The 21,913-nt window shown below is 37.9% G+C and overlaps 1 protein-coding gene across 14 annotated transcripts in view; it reads right to left on the bottom strand.

Annotated features, from left to right (window-relative positions):
• The window catches only part of MAP2K5 (mitogen-activated protein kinase kinase 5), a 266,429-nt gene that overhangs the window by 126,958 nt on the left and 117,558 nt on the right, over positions 1 to 21,913 (bottom strand). The window lies entirely within an intron of this gene.

Raw genomic sequence — 21,913 nt, 5'->3', positions numbered from 1 at the left:
TCATCAGTTTCCCTTCTCTCAAGAGTCATAGCCCTGTACTACTTCTTATCTAATGTCTGAAAACAGATTTTTGTAAATTTGGTCCAGTTTTTTGGTTATTTTTGGTGGAGGGCAACTCCCTTAGCCGTGATTCCTTTCTAGGCAGAAGTGGAGATATCCCTTTACCTGAAAATTTTTATTTTTTTTGTCTTTTGTTAATTGTTTGGACTTTATATTGTAAGCTGCCTCAAATCTTTTTTTAAAATATATTTTATTGATATTTTATAGAGAGGAAGGGAGAAGGCTAGAGAGTTAGAAGCATCGATGACAAAGAAACATCTATCAGCTGCCTCCTGCACACCTCCTACTGGGGATGTGGCCGCAACCAAGGTACATGCCCTTGGCCAGAACCGAACCTGGGACTTTTTAGTCCGCAGGCCGACACTCTATCCACTGAGCCAAACCGGTTAGGGCTGCCTCAAATCTTTTTAAAAAATAGATAGGATATAAATAATATTAGGACTTTACCTAGTTAGGCTAAACCTGAATTCCTGGGGCAGAATATTAAGAAAATGAAATCTCTTTCAATGTTGGAATGAGGACAGTTCCTGTCTGAAGTTTCACTGAATTTAAATAAAATATTCCATCTGTATTTTTTGAGGTATTTGAGGTATAAACAATCCTAGTACATAGCCACTGAATTTTCTACTTCCAAGTTTTCATTTAAAATGGACAACTATTATAACTCTCAAGAATATCTCCAGGAATATTGAAATAATTGCATTTCTTTTTCTTTTCTTTTTTTTTGGTGGGTTTGTTTTCAATGTCACTTAAAGCCATAGACAACAGCACAACATACAAGGGAGAAAGATTACTTTTGAGGAGGTAGTTATATTTATGCTTATTTTAATGCAATCTCAAGTTATAGAAAACAAACAATTGACGGTATATAAGCTTTTCATTCAGCTCACTTAAAACATTGTAGCCTTTCTTCTGTAAGCAAAGCGCAGGAAAGATGAGTCATTAAAGTGACTGATTATAAATGGCAACCATCAGGGCAGATGTAAGTCATTTTGCTTTAATCAGGCCATTAATTATTAGGGTTTATCAATTAGTTTTATTGAAGGCAAGGGAGCTTAAATGAATACTAGGGCATTGATTTTAACTAGGACATTCTCTCAAAGAAAATACAAATGAGGTGTGTAGAATCCTGGAATTACAGGTTCTTTTCATACCACTAAAAGAAGCAAGCTTCATCTCTAATATAAAACATAAGCCTATAGTGAAAAACAAATTAGCTATAATCCCTTTTGTATTACATATAAAATACCATGTTTTGATGTTCTCTAATTTGAGGTTTGGTTTTAATCTATCTTGGCCAAGAGGTCAGTATCACATTGGAGAAAGTGAGATAAAGATACAAAAACAAGTGACCCATTTTTAATATTTCTTATCTTCTTTCATTTTAGAAAAATATTCAGCCATTTTATGCACAGAGACTTTTGTAGGAATCAGAATAGATTCCTGTTGGTCAGATTCTCTCAGAGGAAGCAGAAATGACATGGAAAATGTACGTGTGTTTGTTCTGTGTGTGTGTTATATACAAGATAAAGGGTGATACCTAATCTTCCTACAATGACGAGGTTGTTATGAGAATTAAGTGAGACAGTGCTTAGCAGTGCCTGTCTTAGAGCTAAAACTCAATGAATTGTTGAATGAATAAAATGAATAGAAAAAAACATTTTGTAAACTTAAATGTACTATATAAACTGGAAGCTACTGCTCTGTGGAACTGGTGATGACAATGACTCTTATCCTAGAAATCAGGATATGGACCATCCTATATAATAAAAGCCTAATATGCAAATTGTCCCCTCGGGCAATCGTTGGACTGGGAGACCTGGAGTTTGACCACTTGCTATGACATGTGCTGACCACCAGGGGGTGGTATGGAATATGGCGGGCGTTGGCAACGCTGCATGGGCAGTGGGCAGCAGTGGAGGCACTGCTGGCCCCGATGAGCCCCGGCAAGAGGGGGACCGCAGTGGGATGATGGAGCAGGTGGGCAATGCCAGGCCCAGGCAGGTGTGAGTGGGGGCTCAATCACCCCACAAATGGCAATCAGGGGCAGCGGTGGGAGGCGAGGCCATTGCCCAGCTCCCAGGCGCTGAAGGAGCTGGGTTGGGGGCCCAGCACTGATCAATCGCCCTGCAGGTGGGATGGTGAAACAGGTGAGGGGATGGCACCAGGCCAAGGCGGGGTGCCAGGCGGGGCTGTGGGGCTGCAAGGCTGGGGGCGTGAGCTGGGGCCCGATCTCTGCAGGCCGCCCGAGGGACCCCACCCGTGCACAAATTCGTGCACTGGGCCTCTAGTCTAATATAATGGACCACACCCAAATACTAAATACAATTAACTTGCACTATATGAGCTCTATCTGAAGGCAGGCTTCTTCCATTACCTTAAACCCTGTTCAAAGAAGAGTTAACAATACCCAATCCCAACATGTGTCTTCTAGCACAATGTTTTCCCACTCCTTCAGCAAGATTTCACAGTAAGCTGAGTTTTTTTAATGATGATGTAATGAATATTTGAATTGCAGCAGGGACATCCCACACAGATAATAGGTAGTTATGATGCAGTTCTCTTGAGTAATTTGAAATGCTTAGAAGATCATTAGAAAAATATCAGGAAGTGAAAAGAATAAAAGAACTTACTAAAGGGTTTTGTGTCATGCAGAAGATAATAGGTTTCCTACAGGAGCTGTAGCTAAATAAAAATCAACCTTTGTCATCACTTTCCTCTACTATCTTTAACAAAGTATGAAATATCAATTACTTACACTGATCATGTACTATGCAACAATGGTAAATGGTTATTTCTTCTCAAAACTGATGTGCACTAGATGGCCTGATTCACTGTGATTACAAATATTTGAAGAGGGAGCGCTGGCCAGGTGTCTCAGTTGCTTGGAGCATCGCTGTATCATACACCAAAAGACTGCAAGTTCAATCCCTGGTCAGGGCACAACTGATAAATGTTTCCCTTTCACATCATTGCTTCTCTCTCTCTCCCTTTCTCTCTTTCTAGACTCAATTAAAAAAACAAAACATATCCTTGGGAGAGGAATTTAAAAAATTTTAAATAAAGATGCTAATAACCTCCAGGTATCTACTCAAGAAAAAGAAAATGTAGAAACAAATAAAGACTTGTATATGAATAGCAGCATTATTCATAGTAGCCCCAAACTGGTATAATACAAAAGTCCCTCCACTAGTAAATGAATGGACAAAATGTGATATACCCATATAACAGGCTATTATTCTACAATAAAGAGGAATGAAAAGACAAAAAAGGCCACTGCATATTTACAAAGGGGTCAATCCAACAAGAAGATATAATATTTATAAATATTATATGCATCCAACATAGGAGCATCTAAATATATAAAGCAAATATTAACAGACCTAAAGGAAGAAATAGACAGCAATACAATAATAGAAGGGAACTTTAATACCCACTTACATCAATAAATAGATCATCCACACAGAAAATCAATAAGAAAACACTGGCTTTAAATGACCAGATGGACTTAGAAATACACAGAATATTCTATCCAAAAGCAATAGAACACACATTCTTTTCAAGTGTACATAGAACATTCTCCAGGAATAGATCATATGATAGACCACAAAACAAGTCTTTACAAATTTAAGAAGACAGATCATACCAAGCATTTTTTCCCAACGGTATGAAACTATACATCGATTATAAGAAAACTGGAAAATTCACAAATACGTGGAGACTAAACAACATGCAGTTAACAATCAATGAGTCCATAAAGAAATCAAAAGTGAAATAAAAAATATTTTGAGACAAATAAAAATAGAAATACAACATATCAAAGCTTACTAGAAAAATAAGTTTGTGCAGCAAAAGCAATTCTCAGAGGAAAGTTCATAGCATAAATGCCTACCTCATGAACCAAAAAACAAACAAAAAACAGCACTCAAATAAATAACTTCATACCTTAAGATACTAGAAATAGAAGAACAATGCCAAAAGTTAGTAGAAGGAAGGAAGTAACAAACATCGGAACAGAAATAAATGAAATAGAGACTGAAAAGACATAGAAAAGGTCAGTGAAACCAAGAGCAGGTTCTTTGAAAAGATAAACAAAATTGAAAAACTTTTAGTTAGACTTACCAAGAGAAAAGAGAAAGGGCTCAAATAAATAAAATCAGAAGTGAAAGAGATGTTACAACTGATATCACAGAAATACAAAGGATCTTAAGAGACTACAACAAACAGTTGTATGCCAACCAAACAGACCTAGAAGAAATAGATAAATTCATATAACCTTCCAAGAATGAATCGTGAAGAAATAGAAAATCTGAACAGACCAATTTCTAGTAAGGAGATTGAATCAGTAATTTTAAAACTCCCTACAAACAAAAGTCCATGCCTGATGGTTTCAATTAAGTGAATTCTACCAAACACTCAAAGAATACCAATCCTTCTCAAACTCTTCCAAAAAACAGAAGAGGAAACACTTCCAAACACTTGCATTTTACAAAGCTAGCATTATGCTGATACCCAAAACAGAAAAGGGTTAGGGTTAGGGTTAGGCAGGAGTGGGGTGGAGATGATCCGAGGGGGGGAGAGGGGGGACTTGTAATACTTTCAACAATAAAGTTAAGCACACATATATCATAGTAATCTAAACAGTGCGGTATTGGCACAAAAACAGATGCACAGATCAAACAAACAGAATAGAAAGTCCAGCAATAACCCATGATATAGGGTCAATTAATAAATGACAAAGAAGCCAAGAATATACAATGGGGAAAGAACAGTTTCTTCAATAAATGGTGTTGAGAAAACTGGACAGGTACATGCAAAAGAATGATATTGGAGCACTATCTTCTATCATCCACAAAAATTAACTCAAAATAGTTTAAAGACTTGAATGTAAGACCTGAAACCATAAAACTCTTAGAAGAAAACATAGGAGGTAATAAGTTCCTTGACAAGAGGTCTTGGCAATGATATTTTGGATTTGACACTCAAAGCAAAGGCAATAAAAGCAAATATAAACAGTGGGACTACATCAAATTAAAAAGCTTCTACATAGCAAAGGAAACCATCAACAAAATGAAAAGGCAACCTACTAACTGGAAGAAAATGTTTGCGAAACATATATTTGATAAAGCGTTAATATCCAAAATATTTAAAGAATTCATACAATTTAATAACAAAAACAAGCAATTCAATTAAAAAATGGGCTGAGGATCTGAATAGATATTTTTCTAAAGAAGACATACAGATAGCCAACAGATACATGAAAAGATATTCAACATCACTAATCATTAGGGAAATGCAAATCGAAACCACAATGAGATACCACCTCATACCGTTAGAATGGCTATTATAAATAAGAGAAAAAATAACAAATATTGTCAAGGACGTGGAGAAAAGGGAATTTTTGTGCACTGTTGGTGGGAATGTAAATTGGTACAGCCACTATGAAAAACAATATGGAGGGTCCTTAAAAAAAAAAAGAATGAAATCTTTGTCAACTGCAATAACATTAGTTGACTTAGAGCAGCCGTGGGCAAACTATGGCCCGCAGGCCGGCCCGTTTGAAATGAATAAAACTAAAAAAAAAAAAGACCGTACCCTTTTATGTAATGATGTTTACTTTGAATTTATATTAGTTCACACAAACACTCCATCCATGCTTTTGTTCCGGCCCCCCGGTCCAGTTTAAGAACCCATTGTGGCCCTCGAGTCAAAAAGTTTGCCCACCCCTGGCTTAGAGGGTACCATGCTGAGTGAAATAAGTCAGACAGAGAAAGACAAATGTTATGTGATTTTATTTATATGCGAAACCTAAAAAAACAAAATAAATGAACAAGCAGAAGAGAAATAGACACATAGATATAGAGAGAACATTTAGATGGCTGCCAGAGGGGAGGGGGGATTTCAGGGAGGGTAGAAACCATGAAGGGAATAAGAAGTAGAAATTGGTAGTTACAGAATAGTCATGGGGATATAAAGTACAGCAATACAGGAAATATAGTCAATAATGTTGTAATAACTATGTTTGGTGCCAGGTAAGTACTAGAGTTATCGGGGTCATCACTTCACATACCAGGTATTCCGGTTAATAATGCGGATTTTGTGATCAAAGAAAACACGATAATTTCAAGAGAAACATCAGAAGTGATTTATTCAAAGTAATGTCTATCGCTAGCTACACATTTCCCCATCTTTTAGGTAATTTGTGGATACATCCCAATAGAACTTTTCCTGTTTTGAGGCAAACCATTCAGAGACCCAATTTTCCACTTCTTCATACGTTTTGAAGTGCTGCTCAGAAAGTGCATGCGCCATTGATCGGAACAAGTGGTAATCTGAAGGAGCAAGGTCTGGTGAATACGGTGGGTGGGTTAATACTTCCCAGGCAAGATATTTTAACGTGTCTTTAACTGGTTTTGAAGTGTGTGATGGTACGTCATCATGAAGCAAAATTACTTTGCCGTGTCTTCTGGCACATTCTGGTTTTACAATCAAAGCGTGGTTCAAGTTGATTATTTGTTGTTGCTAGCGATCAGTCTTAATAGTTCACCTGGTTTTAGAAGCTCAGAATACACACACCTTCCTGATCCCACCAAACGCAGAGCATTGTCTTCTTTCCGAAGCAATTTGACCTTGCAGTCAATGTTGATGGTTGACCTGGATCAACCCATGATTTTGTGTGTTTGGGATTCTCAAAATAAATCCAGTTTTCATCGCCAGTCACAATTCGATGCAAAAAAGACTTTCTTTTGTGCCATTGAAGCAACATTTTACTGATGACTTTTTGGTTTTCCACTTGTCTTTCGTTCAGTTGATGTGGCACCCATTTTCCTTCCTTTAAAATCTTTCCCATTGCTTGTAAACGATCGGAAGTTGTTTGATGAGCAATGTTTAATCTTTCTGCAAGTTGTTTTTGAGTTTGACATGCGTCTTCATCCAATAATACTTGTAATTGTTGGTTTTCCAACTTTTTTGGTTGACCTGGACGTTCTTTGTCTTTCACATCGAAATCATCACTTTTAAAGCATTTAATACATTAAGCGCCCAGCCTGTTTTGTCTTCCGGACGGAAAGTATAATGTCAGTCACTGGTGACTAATAGGCGCTTAATGTGTTTTAAACCAGCGTTCACAAATATCTTGAGATGGAGCATGTTCACCATAAGCTTCCCAAAGCTTTCAGCAGCACTTTTCTTCCAAATAAAGTAATGAATTAAAACTTCCAGCAAATGCTCTTTTTTTTTTTTTTTGGCACGAAATTCGACATTTCTAAGTGTAAAAATATCTATGTTAACACCTTCAGAAAATTTGACATATGAAGTTTTGAAGCGTGCTGTCAATACAGCAAAATAGCATACATATCAAATCATATATATATCAACATATGTGTAACTCCATCTATTGAAAAAAATCCACATTATTAACTGGTAGACCTGGTAGATGTCTGGCTACTGGGTTGTACACCCGACATTAATATAATATTGTACATCAACTGTAATTGAAATATAAAAAAATATTTTTTAAAAATAAAAAAGACAAGTACCACATGATCCAAACATCCCGCTTTTGGGTACTTATCTGAAGAAAATGAAAACTCTAACCCCATGTTCACTGCAGCACTATAATATCCAAGATACGGAACCAACCTAAGTGTCCACTGGCAGATAATGGACAAAGAAGATATGATATAATATATATGTGTATATATAATGAAATATTATTCAGTTATAAAAATGAAGTCTTGCCATTTGAGACAACATGGATGTGCCTAGAGGGTATCATGCTAAGTGACATAAGTCAACCAGAGAAAGACAAATAACTATACGTAGAATCCCCTACAAAATACCAAACCAAAGCAAACAACAACAACAAAAACAATATCAAGCTCATAGATGCAGAGAACAGATGGATGATTGTCAGAGGTGAGGGGCAGAGGAGGGTGTAAAAACTTAGTTATAAGACAAATTAAGTCATGCGCAAGCATGTCAAACTCACGGCTGGTGGGCTATATATTTTGTACAGCATGGTGACTATCTATAATAATAAAAGTGTTATATGCTAATTAGACTGGACAGCAGAACGACCTTCTGGACGAAGCCGGGGCTGCGAGGGCCGAGGCAAGCCACCGCAGCTGTGAGGGCCGAGCCCCTTGGATGAATTTTATGCATCGGGCCTCTAGTAGTTAAAAATACTGTATTATGTGTTTGAAAATGCTAAGGGAATAGATCTTAAAAGTTCTCATCGTAAGAAAAAATTTCTAAAACTATGTATGGTGATGGATGTTAATTAGATTCATTGTGGTAACCATTTTACAATATATACAGATATTGAATCTTATGTTGTACACCTGAAACTAAAATAATGTTGTATGTCAATTATTCCTCAAAAAACAGATATTTGAAAAAAAAAAAGGAATGCACTACTGATACATGCTATGACATAGATGAAACTCAGGCATATGCTACATGAAAGAAATGAGATAGAAAAGATTTTACAGTTCGATTCCATTTATAAAAATGTCTTAGAAAAGGCAAATCTATAAAGTCAGAGAACAGATTAGTAGTCACTGGGGATAGGGCTGGGAACAGAGACTGATTGCAAACAGGAATGAGGGCTCTTTATTGGGACAATGAAAATGTTCTAAAGTGCATTACGGTGATGGTTACATAATTCTATAAGTTATTAAAAATCCCTAAATTGCTCACTTAATAATGAATGAATTTTATATGTTAGTTACATATCAATAATTCTCGTTTAAAAAATCAGCCTGTTATTAATTTCTCTAGTTTTCTTTAACTTCTTATTAATTTCTCTAGTTTTCCAGGTGCTTTGTGGTCACTGTTCCTATTCCAGAACAAAACATGAAACATCAGTTAATTATACTGATCGCATATTATATATCAACTAGAGGCCTGATAGGGTCCCTTGGCCTGGCCTGTGGGGATCGGGCTGAAATGGCTCTCTGACATCCCCTGAGGGGTCCTAGATTGCGAGAGGGTGGTTCTTGGGTGACACAGCCTGGAACTGGGATCCCTTCTTTCTGGTTCCAGGTGCGTTACCTGAGAACCACAGCTGCCAAGTCATGGCAGCTTGGCATCTCCTGCTCCCTGGTGGTCAGTGCATGTCATAGCTACCAGTCGGACGGTTGAACATTCGGCCAGTCACTTAGGCTTTTATATATATAGATGGTAAAATGGTTATTCCCTCTCAAAACTGACATACACTAGAAGGCCTGATTATCATGATAAATATTTAAAGTAAGATATTTTAAGATGTCACTTCTGTGTTTTAAGCTTATTTCCCCAAATGAATAAGGCTATGTATACAAAGTGTGAAAACAACTGGTTCAAACATGAAAAATCTCGTCAAGCAACCTAGATGTCTCAATAACCTCTGGTAACTGCTCTGATTTTCAGGCTGGACTGATTCTTCCTCTTCTTTTTTTCCCCCACTGAATTGACCAAATTGACTGTGGAAATTGGTATCATGTTGGGACAACCCATATTGCCACCCATAACTGCCTCATGCAGGAAACTGTATCTTCACACATGCTGCATCAATTAGCCATTAAACAATCCACATAAATAGCATCAAGCTGAAGCCTGCTAATAAAGGCCAAGCCCACAAGAGCATGTGCTTTCTGCAGCTCTTCACAAAAGGCTCCTCCGCCCACTGCCCAGCCCCCACCCCAACACAATCTGGGGTCAGACTGGGAGGCTACCCTGGGTCAGGATGTGGCTGGATGCCCAGGGGGCTGTTCAAAACAGATAAATAAAAGCTTTCACAAATCTACAGTTGGAGTTACCCAGTGTGCTTTGCATAGGGATCTATGTATCAATTTCCTGGTAAGGTTAGTTCCAAAGAAAACTGTGACTTGTTCATGCTACTATATGCTTTTTCTTGTCAGGAAAGGAAAACCATGCAAATTGAGGCTTCCCTTTTTGCTGTGATCTATTCATATCAGGTGCTGTTTATATGCTCCCTTTTGTTCTCCATTTGTATTATACTTAAAATATTTAATTTGCTCTGTGCTTTCATGCGTAAGCCACACTGAATCCCTTTAGGAATGGGCATGGTGCAATTCTTAGGAAGCAGAAGCAAACTTCTCTTCAACTTTTTCCTTCTATACAACAATTACACTATTTTGCTTGAATGCCAGAAAACCACTCTCAGTTTACCAGGCGCCAGAGGACACATTAGCAGATCTCCACTCATAGCAATCTCTCCTAGCACTGTGCCAGGGTGCTTAATTGTCTTATGAAAAGACAACAACTAATATATCTATCTAGTTATTTCTTGGGGACTGCATTCTAATGAATGAGAACAGCAGGTACAATTAAATGCAGAATATGCTGACAGTCTGCATTACAAATTCATCTGTGCACAACAGGAACACACTTAAGAGAAAACCACAATGCAATATAAAAGTTATTCTAATCATTCCATTACATAATAAAGAGTAGGTCATTCAAATATTCTTGTAAAAGCCTTAAATAAAATTAAGTAGCATAATTAGCCATCCTAAATAGCTGTTATTACCTAGAGTCTCATGATTCATTTGAAAATGGAGGCAAAAAACATGGTTTTCCTCCTTCATGTATGATAAAGGCAGGAGACATGCAGCATTTTCAAGGCTAACACCAAGGGCAAAAAAGCCTCGGTTTCTCAAGTCTGCTTTCTCTCAATCCTTTCACTCTAAGTAAAAGAGGTTCCCTTCTAACATAGGGGTTCTTAGATACACAGACATGTTCTGGTCTCTGTATAGAAACAGGTGTGGAGGAATAAGTTCCTGGCAGTCAGAAGGAATCTATACTCTGCCCAACTCTGGAACAACCTACTTCTCTGAGTCTAAGATCACCAATTTAAGACTCCTACTGACTGCAAAAGCTTTTCAGTGAAAAAGGAAAAACACTCCCCAAACAAAGGAATATTACATTAAATGCATAAATAAATTTAAGATACATTCTGATTGTAGACTTGACTTGGAACACCATATTCATAAGACCAACTCTGGAAAATCATTCTAAAGAAATATTAAAAATTATAGCAGATTGCCCTGATCGGTTTGGCTCAGTGGATAGAGCGTTGGCCTGCAGACTGAAAGGTCCCAGGTTCAATTCTGGTCAAGGGCATGTACTTTGGTTGCGGGCACATCACCAGTAGGGGGTGTGCAGGAGGCAGCTAATTGATGTTTCTCTCTCATCGATGTTTCTAACTCTCTATCCCTCTCTCTTTCTCTCTGTAAAAAATCAATAAAATATTTAAAAAAAATTATAGCAGATAAAACTACTTCGACACTTGCTATATGCCAAGCACTGAGCTAAATGCACTATTACCACATGTATTCTCTCATTAATTCTCATTATAATCCTTGATAGATACTATTAAACCCATTTTATAGATGAATACATTGAGGATCAAATTAATGAAATTAGTTGCCCAAGGCCACACAACTAGAGTCTCCAATTCTTACTCTTAAGCTTTAACAAATTACATTATATTTATGAGATCAATCTCATCTGAATTTATGGGCTGGATTATTGCTCTAGCTTTGGCATTGAAGTGCTGACTGATCTTTACATGTTTTATTTTAGATTTTTCTGTTTCTCACAGAAAAGTAGATATAGAAGGGAAGTTTGGGGAAGGTTCTAACTATTTTCTCACTTAATCTCTTGCTGCTTTCTCTTGAGAAGCAGTTATTTGAACTATAACAATGGCATACAGTACTATAACCTCAAAGAGGTTAAGAAACTGACCCAAGATCATATAGCTGAGTTCAATTAAGAGGAAGAAGCAGCACTTAAACCTGGGACTGCTGACCCTAAAACTAGAGCTCTTCCATTAGGCTACCAACCACTATTGCCTTTATTATGATTAGGTTTTTAAAAACTTTTTGAGCCTTAGTTTTCTCATCTAAAAATGGGAATACAGTGATACCTTCCTTGCAAGGTTACCATGAAGCTTAAATAAAATAATTTATACAAAAGAGCGAATGCAGTAGTACATAGAAGGCATTCAATGAATGATAATAACAATAATTATTACTGTACCCCATACAGAAGGAACTTAATCTTCCAACCACAAAAGAATGGATTTGATTGCCACGGTGCTGCCCACCTTAAGCCTTGCCTTTGGAGAAAGGGACAGACACAGAGAGGTCCTCTAACTACTAAACATTCTTGGCAGAGTGTTCTATCTGCGGATAAATATCTTACTTTACTAATAGAAAGGAGAACAAAGGATGACTTTTGATTTAACTACTTTACCAAAAAAATATGCATCTGACATATAATCAGTGTCATAAATTAACTGTGGCCTCCAACCTCTACCAACAGAAATGACCCATCACATAACTGTTCTCCCTCTCCCTCTGGTGAGTTCCTAAACCTCAAGGTTTGCTCAAAAGACAAAGCTATAATCAGAGCTGTCTGTGAGGTTTGGTGAATCAAACATTCATCAGACCACATACAGAGTACAAGAAGATGAGGGGATCACTGTAGGGTAACATAAAGACTTGTGGGTCAAACACACAATGATCACATGATCTGCTTTGAATCCAAGCAAGGCAGAGGATCTTAGGGGAAGTTAGAGGGGTACTAACTACCCTTTCCCATTTGTATTCCTTCCCTGTATAGCACATGACCTGTTTTCTCTCCTCTAAGGCTTTCACTGATACTCACTCATATGTTGAATTGGGAGAGGTGGCCTGCATGGCAGTTCCCCTGGGTTCCTCATCTTCTTAGAGATTTCCTAAAAGGGATGCCTATTTATAACAAATTCCATCACAGATGCATGGAGAAACCCCTGCTGAGTAAGCAGACCCAAATATAGACAACTATAGAAAGATCACGTATTATTTTCTCAATTAAACTTTCTATTTTGAGATATTCACACACAGTTGTAAGAAATAATACAGATATCCTGTATACCTTCTATCCATTTCCTCCAAAGGGTAACATCTTGTAAAATTATACACAGTACAGTATCACAAATAGCATATTTACACTCAGTCAAGAAAGAGATTGTGGGCCCTGGTTGGGTAGTTCAGTTGGTTAGAGTGTTGTCCTGATAGACCAAGGTTGCAGTTTGATCTCCAGATCAGGGCACATACAAGAAGCAACCAATGAATGCATAAATGAGTGGAACAAAAAAATTGATGTTTCTCTCTTTCTCCTCCTTGCTCTAAAATAAATAAAAATTTTAAAATAAAAGTTTTTGTATATTATCATACCTTTTTCTAGCTACTCCCACTTCCTTCCTACCCCCTCAACCTCTCATTAGCCCCTGGAAATGACTAATCTGCTTTCCATTTCTATAACTTTATCATTTCAAGAATGTTATAAAAATGGAATCATATGGTATGTAACCTTTTGTGATAGGCTTTCTTCACTCAGCATAATTCTCTGAAGATTCATTCAGGTTATATGTATATCAAAAGCTCATCCCCCACTTTTTAAAAAATTTTATTTTATTGTTTAATGTATTACAAACAGTAGTACATATGTCTCCTTTTTCCCCCCATTGGCCTTCCCCTGGCCTCCCCCTGCACATCCCCGCCCACCACCCACTCCAGTGTCTTGTGTCCATTGGTTATGCTTATATGCATGCATACAAGTCCTTCGGTTGATCTCTTAACCCCCACCTCCCACCCCCCAACACTCCCCAGCCTTCTCACTGTAATTTGACAGTCTGTTCGATGCTTCTCTGCCTCTGTATCTATCTTTTTGTTCATCAGGTTATAATGTTCTTTATTATCCATAAATCAGTGAGATCATGTGGTATTTTTCATCCCCCACTTTTTATGTTGTTAATCTTCACCTGAAGATATTTTTTCCATTGCTTTTCAGAGAGAGCGGAAGGGGGAAAGGAGATGGGGCGGGGGGGGGGGGGTAGGAGGGGAGAGAGAGAGAGAGAGACAGACAGACAGACAGACAGACAGACAGACATTGATATGAGAGACATATATTGACTGGTTGCCTCCTACAAGCACCCCACCAGGGGCAGGGATCAAACCTGAAACCCAGGTAAGTGCCCTTGACCAGGAACCTGATGCTCTAACAATTGAGAAACACTGGCCTGGGCAAAAGTTCATCCTTTAAAAAAAAATGTTTTTATTGATTTTTAGAGAGAGAGAGGGAGAGAGATAGGGAGATAGAAACATTAATCTGCTGCCTCCTGCACACCCTCCACTGGGGATTGAGCTTGAAATCTGGGTTTGCACCCTGTCTGGAAATCGAACCACTGACCTCTTGGTTCTTGGGTTGATGCTCAAGCATTGAGCAACACTGGCTGGGCAAGTTCATTCCTCTTTATTGTTGAGTGGTATTATAGGTATTAAAGGACATCTGGGTTTGGGGCTATTATGAATAAAGCTGCCACAAACATTTGTGTAGTTTTTGTGTGAACCAAAATCGTTATTTCTCTGGAATAAATGCCCAGGAACACAGATGCTGAGTTGTATAGTAGTTGCATGTTTAGATATTTAAGAAATGCCAAATTGTTTTCTAGTGGGGATGTGTCATTTTACATTCCTATCAATAACGTACCAGTAACCTAAATTCTCTGCATCCTTGTCAGCATTTGGTGTTGTCCCTATTTTATTTTAGCCAATCTGGTAGGTGTGTAGTAATATCTCCTTGTGATTTCAATTTGCATTTCCTTAATGGTTAATGATGCTGAAAATGCTTTTTTATGCTTGCTTATCTGCCATTTGTATGTTCTCCTCAGTGGAATGTGTCTTCATGTCTTTTGCTCACTTGATAACTGGATTTATTTTTTTTACTGTTAAGTTTTGAGAGCTCTTTATATATTCTAGAACACTTTTAAGTAATGCTATATGGGGCTTCTTATCTTTTGAAAATCATTACCACAAATACGGACATCTCCATGGAGTACCCGAGGCAAAGAGAATGAATGGCTAACGTGGAGAAGGAGGTTTAATTTCTAGAATTGTTCATTTGTGTGGACAGTCAGAGCTGGTAAAAAACCCAACAACCCAGAGTCATTAAACTAGTTTGTTTATCTCAGTTAATGGGCTAAGTCTAAAACAGAAATGTTCATAAGTGATGATCTCCTACAGCAATGGCATGTAATTAATATTTACATCTAAAGGACAATATTTAAAGGATGTAAAAACAGGAGCTAAGGTGTAATTGTGCTCCGACCACTAGCACTTGCTGAACATAAATGCCCCCTTTCAGTCACTTTTGACTAAGCAGTGACAAAGCTCAGGAGAGGACCTCCCACACACCAGCTCTCCTGTACTGCAACATAAAGCCAGCTGGGGATGACTCCTTTCAAAATGACTTGGGTTGCTCAAACAGGAACCTGTTCTTTGAAAAAACTAAGTCTGGTACTCCAGATAGCAAAAATCTGGCTTAGGTTACTTCAAAACTCACTGTAACCTATGAGTCAGCACAAACTGTGTCAGTCTCTGCAGAGGCTGTGATGAAAGTTTTGTGCACATTACATTTCTTCATAAGTTATTTAAAATTAATCAGGTTACTTTTCTACTGAGAGCAATGCTTTCCAACAATGCTCTCCCTAAAGAATCACTTTATCCAGCAAATAATCATTCCCTGATTTATTTTTGCCACAAATTCTAACTTTTACATACATTATTTTTTTAACACTACCACCTTGACATCGAAATTTCTTTCCTATTTCAAAGGTTTTACCTCTACCATATCATTCCCGCTCTCTCATTTAATAAATATAATAATATAATTTGGGATGTAATACAAATATTCTTAATATTTAAAAAATTTTAAAATTCCCACTGACCCCATTTAAAAGGTATTAGCAAATATATATAATATCTATCTACCTACAGTCTTTTGGATTATCAGCCTCCAATTTTCTTCCAAATTCCTTCCTTAAAAAGGATGCCCTTGCATGGAGAACTTCTTGTACCTTTTTTGGGCAACTTCCTATGGGTCTACAGTAATTTCCAAATTAAAAAAAAATATTTTTTACAAAGAGCCTTTGCTTTCCATCTAAGTTGTGATTCTACATGTCCTTTTATAATTCTTTGCTAATGATAACACTTTATTTTCATTTCCAGTATACTTTATAGTTTAAAACCCTTTCCTCTTAAATATATCTTTTGATTTGATTACATGAGTCTGGTTTAGAAAGCAACCATTTTCTTAGCAAAGTCATACTTGTGAGCTTTAATTCTCAATTTGTTTGCATTTCAGTCTCTATGTACAATGGTAAAATATCTCCTATTTCCTAGAATTCCCCACATTGAAGGGACACAAAATAGTTTATACATGTCAGGCACTTAGAACAGTGCCTGGTAGAAAAAAAGTGCTTAATAAATATTACTTTCATTATTATTCTCCATCTTTTTCTTTCTTCTCTCATATGCCTCTCTGATTTGCTTGGTTCCCTCACCCTGCCAACATGTCCTACCTCACAAACCATGGGATTTAGAATCCTGGTGCTTGCGGGAACCTGAGTGACCATCAAGCTACCCCATTTTTGTATATGAGGAAACTGAGGCCCAGAGAGCAGGAATGACCTACTTTTCCAGGGTCATACAACAAAGCAGTCAGTAAGTGGGACTGAATCGGAAATTCAAGTAAAGCGTTATTCCTTCTTGAAACTCTGCTTTTTAAGAAACATTTTATTGATTTCAGAGAGGGAGGGAGAGAGAGAGAAACATCATTGATCAGCTGCCTCCTGCACGCCCCACACTGGGATTGAGCCCGCAACCCAGGCATGTGCCCTGACAAGGAATCAAACTGTGACCTCCTGGTTCATAGGTCGACGCTCAACCAACAAGCTATGCCGGCCGGGCTAGAAACTCAGCTTTTTAATGTCCAAATCAGGCCAAGTCAGGGCTGTGCCTCTGCAGTTCTTTAATAATATCTGAGGGGGAAAATAGCTTAACTAAGGAAAAAAAATTTGTGCAATTTCCGGATGCTCCAAATTGCTGGCCAATGATAACAGCAACTTTTAAGTTTCTCTCCTTCCTACTCTCTCTTTCTTTTTCTGACATTGCAAATGTCCTTTAAATCATGAAGGATTTTTCCCCCCCAAACTGCTGAGTTGCTAGACCAAATCTAGGTAGGATATTTCAGGAGCCATGATGGTGATAACAACAGAATTTCTGAGACCCTTGAAAGAACGGTTTGTCTTTCTGGCAGGGGAAATTTCTAAAGTAGAGCTTCTACTGCACTAATAAGAATGCCTTCTTTCTTTCTTTCTCTCTCTCTCTCTCTCTCTCTCTCTCTCTCTCTCTCTCTCTCTTTCTCTCTCTCAATCTGATTTACTGAAGTAGACTGGGCAGTGAAATTCACTCTTTCTAGATGTACAGACAAATGTGTACAGTTGTGTAACCATTACCAAAATCAAGATACAAAACATTTCCAACAACACCCACTCCCCCGCAAAAAATTCCGTCATAGCTTATTGTCAACTGTTCCTCTACCCTTCAGCAATCACTGATGTATTCCATCCTTATAGTTTTGCCTTTTCTAGAATGTCAGTTAGGTGGAATGACACACCTAGGCAGTCCTCTGCAACTGGCTTCTTCCACTCAGCACACAGTATTCCATGTTCCTCCATGTTGTGTGTATCAGCAGATGGTACCTATTATTGGTGAGTGTATTCTGTTGTATCATGCCGGAAGCCAGTTCCAGCATGTCAGCAGGGCTGAATCATCTGGAAATGGCTGAGGGCATTTCCCCAAACCTGAAAAGGATGCATAAAATGATTCCTTGCTGCAGACAGCGGAGGGCATTTCAATCTACATGTTATCGCCTCCTACTGGCCAAATACCAATCAGCCATAGGCAGTATTTCCCCAATCTGACAATGGATTCTGTATACCTAACCCTACCCTTTGATGTGTATATTTACTTTGCCTTAGGACAAATTGTGTTAATAAATAGCAAGGGGTCCTGAGACAAGGACCTCTTGGTTTCTTTAGCCAAGCTCCTCTGGCCCCCAAATGCCTTACAAAATTATGTTTCGTTTCTGGACTCTTGATTAATCTACACACAGCACCTTCTCCAGATTCCTGAACCCTTCTAGATGCTGGATCAAGACCACCGGCATTAGTATCAATCTATCACAGCTGGGTTGTTTCCAGTTTGGGGTATTATGAATAAAGCCACTAGAAGTGGGACTGGTAGATAATGTTGCAGGAAAAATGCCAAACTATTTTCCAAACTTGCAGTACCAATTTATATTCCCATCAGCAATGTATGAGGGTTTCAGTTGCTCTGTATTCTTGTCAGTACTTGATATTATCACCCCCCTGCCTGCCCCCACCCCCCCACACACTTATTTTTAGTGAGTCTCTCTTTTAACAGAAAAAAGTAGCAGGAAACATTTTTAAATTTTTTTAGTACACTGAACTACTGCTGAAAGTTTAAGCAACTCCGAGTCCTCTCTTTCTCTTAAAATCTGCAAACAATCCATCAGAACATTCTATTGACTCTGCAATTAAAAAAACCCCCCAGAGTCTGACCACTTCTCCCATCTTCATGACTATCTCCCTGATCTGGCCTCTGTAATTCACCTGGATTACTGACTGCCACAGCTCCTAACAGCTGATTCTACCCTCACTCCTGTTCCTGGCTGCAGGCACACTGACCTCATTGCTGTTCCATGAATGTTCCAGGCTCATCTCACCTGGTGTCTTTTGCTCTGTCCCCCATATAACTACTTGAAGAACAACTCTGCTGCTGCAAACCTGTGCTCCAATCTAATTTTCTCTCTGAGCCTATCTGATGAATACTGCAACCTATACTTGGTCTCCCCTAAGCTTGATCCACTTTTTCTTTCCTCCACATTACTAACCACCTTCTAACACACATTGTACTTACTTTTTCATTATGTTTATTGTTATGCACTGTTTCCTAACCCTGGCCCATCCCTTCTAGAAGACAACTTCCATGACTGTAGGAATCGTTTGTTTTATATATTGATGTATTCCAAGTACTCAGACAAGTGCTTGGCACATCCTAGGTATACAATAAATAGTTGCTGAATGAACAAACAATACTGGCCTTGGCGTTTAATGTAGCACCAACTGGGAAACCTGTGTGAGTCCAGGTTTTTAAAAGGTAAAGCCAGGGGTAGAAAATAAAATTTCAAACATTCATGTTGGAACTATAATACTCAGTTTCTCTAAACACACACATATTTTTGGTAGCATTTGCCTCTAGAATAATATAAAAACTTTTAATGTATAAATAATATTACCTGGCTGGGTAACCCAGTTGGTTAAGAGTGTTGCCCTGATATGCCAAGCTAGCGGGTTCAACTCCTAGTCAGGGCACATACAAGAAGCAACCAATGAATGCATACATAAGTGGAACAACAAATCTCTCTCTCAAACAAATAAATAAGAATTAAAAAATTATAAATGAAATTAACTAGGTTCATAAATACAAAGAAAGTCCCAGGACACCAACTGTCTAGGTTGTTTCTTTCTATAAACTTCTCCATCTGTGTAAGATTGCCTCAGCTTGATTGCCAATTTTATCTTCTTAATCTAAGTTCTATTCTCATTACCCTTCCATTTCTATTTTTTATCCTCAGGGAAAGACAGAGCAGTTACTGCCAAGGCATTCTCACATCTTCCAAAGAAATGGCATAGGTGTTAATCTTGTGTTTATGTTTGATGTGGGTAATGATGGCTATGACTGGAACTGTAGGTTTATTAATATGCAGGGCTCTCACCTCATTAGTGGCAATGTATGTTTTGAAGTTAAGCTGCAATGTTTGCTGTAATGTCAGATCTGGCCTAACAGACTTTCTCACTGTTCATTTTCTTTGTTTTTACCCAGTCAGTACATGCTATGTTTATAGGTCTCACACATATGCTTTTTTAATAAAGACAATTTTCTCACAGTAGTTAATCTTGGTGGAAGTTTCAAACATTTTTAGTAATTATGTCCTCATGTGATATATACATGTTTATCTTAGAGAAAAGATTTTAATAATTTTTGATCCAGTAACAGAGTATAATAAACTCTCTCCCTGGCTTGATTTGGGAGTGGGGGATGCTTATTAAATGGATAGAGATTAATTCATAGTTACTATATAATAAAAACCATACCTAATTATTTGATAGTTTATAAAGTACTTTCATATAAATTATCTCAACCAATTCTTAACAAGAACAAAATAAACACTAGTAAAACCTGACTGAATATAATATTAACCTGACTGAATATAATATTTGATGATCCATTATGAATGGCAACTGTTGTACCTCAATTTCTAAAAAACTTCCAGTTGACATGTCAAATAAACTAACGTGTACCAGATTAATAAGCCTCATGGAATGGGTGGTTTGTCACTGCTTGGTGCTCATATTTCATCCTATCTATAATCCTCATTGGATATGCACTATAGGAAAAATTTGATTTTAACAGCATGTTTGGAAGTCACTAATTATGTTTTATAAATCCCACAGTACAGAATAAGTAAATATATACATATATTTAACAGCTAAAAATACAGGAACACTGTATTCCAAGGAAGACATTTAAATGTGAAAAATAGGCTGTTCTCTTTTCTCATTAGGTAACTCAATATATCTCCATTTCTTAATCTTTTAAAAATTGTGTTCATAAATACAAGATCCTGGTTTTTAGGAGCAGCATTTGGTAGGGAAGAAAATGGTGATCAGAGGAGAACACAGGTACTTAGCCCAAGACAAAGGACAAAAAGACTTAGAATACTCATTAGTAATAATCTTTCATCATTTTCTGCAGAAGGACACCTGTCTTTGATTTGACAATGTGACACATTCCATCTATAATTCCCCTCACCATTCATTTAGAGAAAGCAAAAACGAGTATATGTGCTTTTAAGAAGGTACAGCAATGGGCTTATACAGCAAAAGTGTATAAACAAGTACATTACCTATTTAATTGCCTTAACTGAACTTAAAAGCTCTGATCTTTAATTGCCTGATTGAACTGATCTAAAAAGCTACAATTTTTTAATCAAGAAGAAAACTAAATAGCTTTTTGGTAAATAAAAAGGCATCTTTAATCTTATTTTTATGGAATTCAAGTTATTAAATATGGACAAAACCTCTAAAATATTAACAACTACTTGATCTAGAGTGAATTTCTCATTACAATGCTTTACAAAAATCTTCAAGGACATCTGGCTTATTCCACTCTTCTATAAAAACACATGCTTTTAAATCCAGAAGGTAACAGTTTACATGAATATCTAGGAAACTGAAAAGCTAAATATACAAATATGTTTAATGAGGTATATTACCATAGCATATCCTATCTAATAACAGACAAACATGGTAATTAACCGTACTTCCGACACGCTTCCCATTGGCTAATCAGGGAGATATGCAAATTAACTGCCAACAAGATGGCGGCTGGCAGCCAGGCAGCTGAAGCAAACAGGAGACTTGCTTGCTCCCGTGATGGAGGAAGCCAAGGTTCCCCACCTGCTGCTGCTGGTCTCTGAGCTGCACTCTAAGAAACAATGTTGCAATTATAGAAGCTAAACAAACCCCAGAAACCTGCTTTCAGCCAGCGGGGCCTCAAAGCTGGAGCTGCAACAGTGTTTCAATTATAGAAGCCAAACAAACCCAGATACCTGCTTTCAGCAGCCGAGGTCTCAGAGCTGGAGCCGAGCGTCAGAGCTAAAGCCGGCTCTCAGTTCCAGTGACAGCCATAGAAGGTAAATAAATCCCAGAATAAAGGAAGAAAAGAAAAAAAGGAGAGGTTGGGAGCTTCAGTCACCCGCCAGCCTGAAAACGGCCCTCAGCCCCTCACCCAGACTGGCCAGGCACCCCAGTGGGGACCCCCACCCTGAAGGGGGTGTGACTAGCTGTAAATAGCCATCAGCCCCTCACCCATGC

This window comes from Myotis myotis, unplaced genomic scaffold, assembly GCF_014108235.1.
Source record: "Myotis myotis isolate mMyoMyo1 unplaced genomic scaffold, mMyoMyo1.p scaffold_m19_p_1, whole genome shotgun sequence".
NCBI lineage: Eukaryota > Metazoa > Chordata > Mammalia > Chiroptera > Vespertilionidae > Myotis > Myotis myotis.
Note: the sequence above shows the minus strand (reverse complement) of the source record. Positions and strands in the feature narration are given on the sequence as shown.